Source organism: Notothenia rossii (assembly GCF_949606895.1).
Source record: "Notothenia rossii genome assembly, chromosome: 2".
Lineage (NCBI taxonomy): Eukaryota > Metazoa > Chordata > Actinopteri > Perciformes > Nototheniidae > Notothenia > Notothenia rossii.
In genome coordinates, this window is record NC_136904.1 from 70738730 (window position 1) to 70749492 (window position 10763).

The 10763-nt window shown below is 45.1% G+C and overlaps 1 long non-coding RNA gene across 1 annotated transcript; it reads right to left on the bottom strand.

The window, feature by feature from the left end:
• Nucleotides 1-8539: 8539 nt before the first annotated feature.
• Nucleotides 8540-10552, bottom strand: LOC307030596. Its single transcript, XR_013805713.1, has 2 exons — nt 9862-10552; nt 8540-9327 (listed from the first exon to the last, which is right to left on the bottom strand). It is a non-coding gene; the product is annotated as an uncharacterized lncRNA (long non-coding RNA).
• Nucleotides 10553-10763: the final 211 nt, after the last annotated feature.

Consider the following 10763-nt stretch of genomic DNA (forward strand, 5'->3'; position numbering starts at 1 on the left):
CCAGTTTGTTATTGTTGACCCAGTCTGCTATGGCTTTAATCTCTATTTTAAGTAGATAGTTTAACTCACTGCATTTTGATGCTGTACTGTACATTGTGGAATCATCAGCTTACATTACACTGTTATCAGATTGTTACTTGAAAAGTAGACACACTATAGTACTTACTATCAATATGCAATATGTATACTTAAAATAACTGCTTACCAGAAGCCTTACTATGAGGTTGTTAGTCCATTCTGGATATGAGTTTGAAGCATTAGAGAACAGGGTGCTAACACAAAGGAACATCTCATTAGATGTGATATTTTATTTAAAGAGAGACATGATTTAGTGTAGTGAATACTTGCACACATGCTCAGAAACACACACATTTTCCATTACTGGAAAGACAGTTTACGATGTAGCGGTCTATTACCAGCAACGGGCAACTGTGTGTGTGTGTGTGTGTGTGTGTGTGTGTGTGTGTGTGTGTGTGTGTGTGTGTGTGTGTGTGTGTGTGTGTGTGTGTGTGTGTGTGTGTGTGTGTGTGTGTGTGTGTGTGTGTGTGTGTGTGTGTGTGTGTGTGTGTGTGTGTGTGTGTGTGTGTGTGTGTGTGTGTGTGTGTGTGTGTGTGTGTGTGTGTGTGTGTGTGTGTGATGAAGGTAGAAATGTGAATAACCCAATTGAAATGTGAAAGAGGCCATTTAGAACTCACGTTACAGTGGATATGGGAAGTGAACACACGTATTTACTATTAGTTGTGTGCCGTTAACACATATACATAAAGAAAGCATAACAAGGTATGAGCCAGTTTTTCTAAACATGTCATTTTAGTGTGGCAAAGACCATAATATCTTTAGTTAGCACTCCTAGACAAATTACAAATTTACATAACTTCACCTTTCAAGCACGCTCTCAGGACTGTGATACACTTCATTTTCCTCTTGTCAACTCCAAACTCAGAAAGACTTCTTTCAGATGTTATGCTTGTGTCACGAACGAGCTGAGAACCAAAATGCAACACACGGGAGAACAGGGAAAGTCGGTAACCAGCTTTATTAAAACTTGTTTCCACAGAAAAGCTCTGTGGTAAGACAAACCAGCAGACATGCAAAGGGATGGTCGGGGACAGGCAAGGTTTCCAGGAGTAGGCAAGACGGGAGACGCAGGTACAGGCAGGGTCGGGGAGCAGACAAGGCAGAATAATCCAGGGAAAGGCAGGGTCAGGGAGCAGGCGAGGCAGAATAGTCCGGATACAGGCAGGGTCAGGAAACAGGCGAAGCAGGCTGGTCAGGGACAGGCAAGGTCGAAACCGGGAGAGCAATCTGGGAGGTAATGCTGGAAAGAACTGCATGCTGCGATGTAAGAACTGGCACTGAGGTGAGAGTGAAGGGGGCCTAAATACTAGTGGAGCTGATGGGTGTAAAAGAGTGGGAGAGAGAAACAGGATGTGACTACCAGGTGACTAAGGTGACTGAGAAATGCTAATGCAGAAAATAGGTGAGTGTGGGAGCAGACTGTGACAGCTTGTGGACTCCAACCCATTCTAGACAAGGCCGGATTGACAAGATGAAAAAAAAATTCTTTTTTTTTTAATTATTTGTTTTCACTCATCATACATTGTTTTAAATGACACTCACTCTTCGCTATAAATAATACAGCTTTTATATAGGGTCAAATTAATATATTTTCTAAACCCTCTCTGTACTGTAGGTCTCACTATGTATGCGCTCAAATGTATTACTACGCAGCGGCGGTGTATAGCCGAATCACAGCCCCACCCTCACTCATGTCACATTTTATCACGTGAGCAGAAAAAATTGATGGTGCCGGTAGCCAAATGCCCAGCGGGGCTGCGAAAAGAAAGAAAAAGAAGAGAGAGTGACGGCTGCATTAAAAAATGTGGCAACAATAAATAGCTTTTTCAAAAAAGCAAAAGTGACGAAATAGGCCAGCAACAACCACAAGGAACAGTGGCCGCGGTCACGGAGGATGTTGTTGAGCTAGCGAGCAATGTTAGCCTTGAACCTAGCATGTTAACGCAGCAGCGAGTAGAAGAGGAGGAAAAAGATGAAGACGAGCCTGTCGAGGACGTCACAGAGTAGGGTGAAGGTTCGAGTTCATCGGAAGTTCCCTGTGTCTCTCAGGACCCTGCACAATGGGGATGAATTGCTGCAAATGTCCGGGAGGAGACTTTGATGAAAGAGGTTTCATACTTTCATAATCGGGCAACGAAGTATCCAGCATCTCGGAGGGAGACCGATGCTAGCGGCCGGACACGCTCACTGACCAATGATATGCTGACCAGACATCTTCACAATGGAGAAATCGTTCAACGCAATTGGATTATTTATTCTCCATCTAACGGAGCAATTTATTGTTTTGCCTGCAAACTTGTATCCACTCACAGCCACAGCAATGCATTTGTTCTCGGCTTTAGTGATTGGAAGCATCCCAAGAGGATAACGGAACATGAGACGAGTGGTCGGGGGAGAAGACGACAGCCTCCACGCGGCCTCCCCTGCAAGTAACGAGAGATGGTGAAAGACCAGCTCGTGAAACCAATGTCGCCACCCAATCATCGTCAACCTGGCAGACCAAGGCGTAAAAGGTCGGGGGGATGCAAGTCCACGCCAGGACGGGTATCCATCCCGACGGTCGACCACCAAGGTCTGGCAGTGTTCCAGCTAAACGTCGAGGGCCTCACCAACGCCAAACTCGAGATCATACGCCACCTCGCCGACTCCCACAAGGTTGCAGCCGTCCTCCTACAGGAAACCCACTGTATGGCTGAAGACACCCTAAAGCTGCCCGGGTTCCACCTCGCTGGTTCCATCCTCAGCAGACATCACGGTATTGCGACTTTTGTGAGGTCTGATCTTGGGTGGATAGCCACTGGCCAATCTCCACCAAATGCCAGCGTTGAATGGCTGTCCACCAGGATACAGGCAACATCTGTCGTAAATGTGTACAAGCCTCCACCATCTACACTGACCGTGTCGGCCCTCCCCCTTGTCCAGGCACCTGCCATCTATGCAGGGGACTTTAACTGCCAGCACACTGACTGGGGATACTTCCACACGACACCAGACGGAGAGACGCTGTGTGAGTGGGCCTCCAACGCCAATGCCCAGCTCTTGTTCGACCCTAAAGAGCCACCAAGTTTCCACTCTTCAAGATGGAACACCTTCACCAACCCAGACCTCGCATTTGCTGTATGCCACAACAGTGACCCAATTCCAGAGAGACAGGTTATCGATAGGTTCCCCCGGTCACACCACCGACCATCTGTCATCAAAGCCCCCTCACTGGTGCAGCCAGTAGAAGGTAAACCTGCCCGTAGGTGGAACTTCCGGAAGGCCAACTGGCAGGCATTCACCGCGGAGACAGAGAGAACATCAGCCAGCCTCCCGGACCCAGACATCACTGATGTGGACTCAGCATATGCAGCCTTCTGCGAAGTGCTTCTAAGTGCAGCAAAGAAAACAATCCCTCGCGGCTACAATGCGAGCTACATCCCGGGCTGGGACGAAGAGTGCAACCACCTCCTGCGCGAACATCAGCAGGCTGGCTCAAGGGAGGATGTGGACACGACTGCAACGGCACTACTCCACAAGCTGGACGCCACCCGAAGGGCCAGATGGACTGAAATTGTTGAGTCAATCGATTTCACCCATTCCAGCTGTAAGGCGTGGCAGATTATTAACCAGCTCACTGGCAGGAAAACAACACCCCCCAAGTGCTCTGTGACAGCAGATGCCATTGCAGCCCAGCTCCTGAAGAACAGCCAATTCCAAGGGGCAGACAAGAACTTCGCCCGCTTTACGCTGCGCGAGGTATCTTCCATCTCTAGGGCACCCAGTGTCGATGCTGACATCTCCGGGGAATTTACAACAGCTGAACTTAGGGCGGCCATTAGCAACCTTAGGCAAGGCAAGTCCCCGGGGCATGATAATATCCATCCGGAGTTCATGACCCACCAGAGTGAGACAACATCTGCCTGGCTCTGCTCCTTTTTTACATCCTGCTTCCAGAGGTCCAAACTGCCGAAGACCTGGCGCCATGCTGCTGTTATCGCTCTGCTGAAACCAGGCAAAACTGTGGAAGACCCCAAGGCCTACAGACCCATCTCGCTGCTCTGCGTCCCATTAAAGATTCTGGAGAGGATGATCCTCAGCCGCATAGAGCCAGTAGTAGACCCACAGCTTCCAAGGGAACAGGCTGGTTTCCGGCGGGGCAGATCAACAGTAGATCAAGTAACCCTGCTCACCCAGGACATCGAGGACAGCTTTCAGGCCAAAGACAAAGCTGGGGTAGTGTTGCTCGACCTAACGGCCGCATATGACACCGTCTGGCACCGTGGACTTCACCTGAAGCTGCTGAGGACAATCCCAGACCGGCATATGGTGAAGTTCCTAATGGAGATGCTGTCCAACCGCAGCTTCATCCTTCGGACCAGCGATGGCCAGCGAAGCAGACTGAGAAGATTGAGGAACGGGGTGCCACAGGGGTCTGTCCTCTCACCACTGCTGTTTAACATCTATATCCACGACCTCCCGGAGATAACATCCAGTAAATATGGTTACGCGGATGATCTGGCCATCATGCTGCGTCAACCAACATGGTCAGCGTTGGAACAGGGTCTCAACCAGGACATGGGCATCTTGGCTGCCTACATGCGCATGTGGCGTCTGCAGCTCAGTACTGGGAAGACTGTGTCGGCCGCATACCACCTGTGCAACAGAGAGGCAAAAAGGGAACTATCAGTGTCCATTGACAACAAACGCCCCCAAGTACCTCGGTGTTCGGCTGGACAGGACATTGTCCTATAAACAACACCTGGAAGAAGTGAGAGCCAAAGTGACAGCAAGGGTCTCGCTTATCCGCCGCCTCGCTGGTACAACCTGGGGTGCCTCCGCCAGGACGCTACGAATATCCACACAAGCCCTGGTGTTCTCTGCTGCCGAATATTGTGCCCCAGTCTGGTGTAGAAGCCCACATGTGAAGAAGATTGATCCTGTCATTAACAACGCCCTTCGGATCATAACTGGTTGCCTGAAGCCCACCCCCGTGTCCTACCTGCCAGTCCTAGCGGGAATTGCCCCGGCCGGCCTCCGACGAGAGGCCGCTACCCTTGCACTTGCAAGGAAAGCCCAAGAACATGACTGGCATATCCTGCATGAAACCACAACTAAGGCAGCGACCCCAAGCAGACTCAAGTCCCGTCACCCCTACAACAGGAGAGCACAAGAGATGCTTGGTTCCATCCCTGAGGACCTGTCTACAAGGGCATGGTTAGCAACTTCCTGGAAGCAGGAATGGGAGTCGGCTGAGCTCACACGTCTGCACCATCACATCCAAGACCCGGGAGATGGAGTCGAAGGAGAACATCTACCACGCCGGCACTGGACCCTACTGAACCGCCTCCGTACTAGGGTTGGTCGTTTCAAATCGTCAATGAAGGAGTGGGGCCTGGCAGACAGCGCAGTATGCGAGTGTGGCGAGCCTGAACAGACTGCCGACCACATAATCACCACCTGTCCTCTGTACAGACCTCCTTCAGAGGCTGGCCTCTTCCAAGTGGGACCAGAGACGATAGCGTGGCTTTGTGACACTGAGCTGGACATATGACGACGATACACGAAAGAAGAAGAAGAAGACGAGTGGTGAGCACAGAAAATGCATACTTTCACTTGTGCATCGCACTAAACTCATGGGCACTTTGGATGCTTCTCTAGGGATGCAGATCGACACAGAAAGTCAGTACTGGAAGGATGTATTGAGACGTGTAGTTGCGGTGATTAAATTCTTGAGTGAGAGGGGGCTTCCTTTCCCGGGGAAATTACGAACCTTTAGGATCCGCACATAACGGGAACTACCTGGGAATCCTGGCGCTGCTCGCGCAGTTTGATCAATTTTTAAAGGATAATTTGCAGAAGTTTGGCCGGAAGGGACGTGGTAGGACTTCATACTTGTCATCAACTATCTGTGAGGAGTTTATTGGTTTGATGGGTGACAGAACAAAGGAAGCAATAGCAACAGAACTACAGCGAGCAAGGTATTTCTCTGTCATCGTACATTCTACACCTGACATGTCTCACGTCGACCAATTAACTTTCGTTTTCCGATTTGTGAGTGAGAAAGGAAAATCATTGAGAGATTTATTGGATTTGAATCCATTCACAGTCACACTGGGTCAAGTCTGGCTGACTGTGTGATGAAGATGGTCATTGATATGGGTCTGGATCTCTCAAACTGCCGTGGCCAGGCTTATGACAACGCATCCAACATGTCAGGAAAATATAATGGGCTGCAAGCTAATTTAAAGAAAAGCAACCCACTCATACATTACATTACGTGCGCAGCACACTCCTTGAATTTGGTTTGTGTCAACTGTGTTGAAAATAGTTGTCGTGAAGCAAGCCAGTTTTTTGATATGCTTCAAGCACTTTATGCTTTTTACTCTGCTTCTACCCACCAATGGAATAAAGTGTTCACTGAAAACATCACACTGATGCTAAAATCTCTCTCCTGTACAAGATGTAGCTGCAGAGGAGACTCCACAAGAGCTCTTTGTGAGAATTGCACTGCAATATGAGGGGCTTTACCAATGTTGGCGGCTGATGACGAAGAGCACCAGGACACACGGCGAGAGGCCTCTGCGCTGTGTGTCAAACTTGGGAAACTAGAGACTGCTCTGCTGACAATATTTTGGGACACTGTACTGCACCAATTCAAGCTTACGAGCACTGGCTTGCAAAAGAAAGACATTGACCTAATGACAGCTGTGCGACTTTTGGAATCGCTACGCACTTATGTTGCATCACTACGAGGGACATTTTCGGACTTTGAGACATCTGTCCGGGCCGTCACCGGCGTGACACAGACATACCAGCACGAGACTCCCCGTGTTGGTAAAAGACGAGTATTTGATGACGAGATAGTGGAGCACGAGGTGGTACTGACTGGCAGTACAAAATTCCAGGCTGAGACATTCAATGTAATTATTTACAGGTTGCTCTCAGGACTTAGCAAACGCCTGGATGCATACAAAGTCATAAATGATCACTTTGGAGTCCTATTTGACATGTGCTGTGATGACACTGATCTCCGCAGACGGGCCAATATTCTCTCCTCATCATATCATTCTACTGACTTGATTAAGTCATTAGGAGATGAGCTGATCCAGTTTAGGGCTTTTGTCAGCACAGAACCAGATAAAACTCCTGCAAACAGACTGCAGGTGGTGCTAAAACATGGACTACAGACAACATTCCCCAATGTTTTTGTTGCGCTCAGGATTTTTCTCACACTGCCTGTAACCAACTGCGAGGGTGAGAGGTACTTTTCTATGAAGGTAGATATGGTGCAAAATGCGAGAGCGTGTAAAACCTGATGTGAGCACTTGCAGAAAAAAATCTGAGCTTGTGTGCATACATTTACACTTGTATAAAATATCCATGTAACGGTGAACCAAATGTACTTTTATAAAATATCCACGTAACTGTGAACCAAATTTGAAGTCACAGAAGAAAAAATAAAGTTTTGTAGCTTGTAGAAAAAAAATGAACTTAGTGATGAAATGTTCACTTGCAGAAAAATACATATTTTTTTATATATTTTCCATTACAACTGCAACTTGGTTATTACAACCTCTCAAATCAGTCATTACAACTTGACGAATCTGCTCTGTGGCAGTATAAATCGACGAATCTGCGGTCTTGACTTTTGCTACACTTCTTGCGATAAATGTGTCGCAAAAGTCATTTTCACCTGCAGATCAGCTGTAGATGTGGGGGGAGGGAGGGGGGTTGGAGCGAAGGGGCGGAGCAATCAGAACGACGAGGCTTGACTGCGGGGCTAACGGTTCGTGTCGCTACCAGTCCGCTGACATGGCGCGTCAATCAACGGTAAGTTTTGCCCATTACTTGCCCAGTATTACTTTGAATATTATTATTGTGATTGAGGATTAAATCCGCTTTGAAGACCACCGTTTTATATCGTGCAGTTTAGCGGCAAAATAACGTCAGTTAGTCAACTAACGCTAGCTTTGTTGAGTTTATGCTAGCTAAACAAGTAGTGGTTGTAGTCTACAGCAGTAATTAATATATTATAGCCTACTGCTTTGGCACTAACGGTTGATAACCGTTTATGAAAACAAAACCAATTGAACTGTACTGATATAATGACACGTTTTATAATTGTCTTGGGCTCCTGCTGTGTTTTTAAAGCCTTTGTAAATTATCCATGCTATTTTCTATTTCGAACGAAGACTTCAGAATCTTAAAATCCCTTGACGTTTGTATGCAATTGTGCTAAATTCAACTCTTGAATCAAGCAAATATTAATATGTTTGCATGACATTAGTTATTTATATTTTGCCATCACTTAATTATACGTTTAATACATTTAAGTCAAGCAAAGGTACATGTGATGGTAGCTTGTTAGTGCTCTTACCTGTGAGGCCTCCTCCAAACAGCATAATAACCAGACTTTATCATTAAAACTAAGTACCAGTTCTAGATCCTTGACTTTAGACAAACAATTCAAGAGACAAAATGTATTTAAAGACCAATCTTTATTTGAAGGTGCCTCTTAACCTGATATATTAGTTATACAGTAATAGTATTGACAATCTAAAAAAACTGAGCAACTCAACTGTCAACTTTATATTTCTTATTGTCTAAAGCCTTTATTATTTGCTTATTATTTTTTCCCCTCATATTCAGTGTGGACGGATTGAGACAGCGTGGTATCCATAGAGCTGCAGAGACTTCAGGGAGAAACCTCTGTGTGATGGACGTCCTGTCTGTTGGTTTGGAAAGGACTGAGGGTCTTTCATCAGCGAGGAGGACTCGCTTTTGGTTCACATTTCAAAAAATTGTATTTGCACTCTTTTCGTCCATTATTCTTACTGAAAATGTTAGATTACACATTCACATCTGACTGAAGATTGGCCCCATTTATTTGTGACGTTGCAAACTCTGCGGTACAAGGCACAAGTGTTGTGAAGCTCATAAAGTGAGGCAAATAGAAATAATCAGCTGATGGAGTGTAGATGTGGAAATAGATGCATCCCATCAGCTGACTATGTTTTTCGCCACACTTTATAAGCCTGACTATAACCACCCCTTCTCTGAGGTGCAGGCAGCGTCACAAACAAATGATGGTCCTGATTGACTACAAAATATTCGGTGTGCAGATCTTTGTTTTCACAATAAAAGTAGTTTCTTAGTGAAGGTCCTGTACTGGTCTTAAAATCTCATAAAATCAGCTTTTAATTTTCGTCTTGGATGTTCTTCTTGACCCTCAGAGTAAGAGGAGATGTCTTTCAGGCATGTCCTTTCCTAACAAAAATGACAGAAAAACATAAAACATATTGCATAACAAGTGTGTTATTTATGAAAGCGGTGTGTTTGTGTGTTTAGGGGCTGTAGATATAATTATTTTGTAATTGTAATTAGATTATGAATGAACAGTATGAAATTCATCAACATTGAAATATATGTTATTATCAAAATAATATTTAACTGTTATCAAAACGTAGTGCAACTGTAGAAGCTTGCTCTGTTGTCTCACTCAAAGAATAACTTTTACCACGTTTTTACAGACAATATTCAGAGATAAATAGTAGCAGTTCTCACTATGTGTTAAATATCTTTGCCTTCAATACATTAAATTAGAAAGCTGACAAAATCATATTGCTTATTAACATCTAAATGTAACTTTTTGCATGGAAAAAACCCTCAACTTAACTGATGTGTAGGTGATCTAGTATTGTTTAATGGAATGTATATCAGTGTATTAAAGTCAATACTTCATTTATGTAAACGAATATCTTTCTTTATTCTTTGTACAGTATGAAAACATAGTATTTGTACCTGTGCTGAAGTTCACTGCTGTGAGGAGTCCAGTTCTGTCTCTCACTCTCTGGTCCGGCCTGTCTGCATCACCTGGACACCTTAAAAGATATATGTAAAGTACCATGTCTACAAACAATATAACTTATTATCTTCTGTTGAACATGTTGGATTGTGTATTGTCCGAGTCAGAGTCCTTTTTATTTTACTGTAACTTTGGAAGTTGTGTTACCAATGCTTACTGTTTATTTGATATCAATTTGGTAATACAATTAATAAAAACAACAAGGTTTGGGTTCGTTCTTCAGATATGACTGACGTAAACGAGTAAGCTCAATGATGAATTCCAGCTCAACCAACCATATTGTAATATCTAAGTAATTATCTTGAAATATGACATTAATAATTGTAATATACACACATCGTATTGTGAGGTTGATTTCACATACACTACTTCGACGTTAGCTAAATAGAAAATAGCATGGATAATTTACAAAGGCTTTAAAAACACCACCGTTAGTGCCAAAGCAGTAGGCTATAATATATTAATTACTGCTGTAGACTACAACCACTACTTGTTTAGCTTGCATAAACTCAACAAAGCTAGCGTTAGCTGGCTAACTGGCGTTATTTTGCCGCTAAACTGCACGGTATAAAACGGTGGTCTTCAAAGCGGATTTAATCCTCAATCACAATAATAATATTCAAAGTAATACTGGGCAAGTAATGGGCAAAACTTGCCGTTGATTGACGCGCCATGTCAGCGGACTGGTAGCGACACGAACCGTTAGCCCCGCAGTCAAGCCTCGTAGTTCTGATAGCTCCGCCCCTTCACTCCAACCCCCTCCCTCCCCCCACATCTACAGCTGATCTTCAGGTGAAAATGACTTTTGCGACACATTTATCGCAAGAAGTGTAGCAAA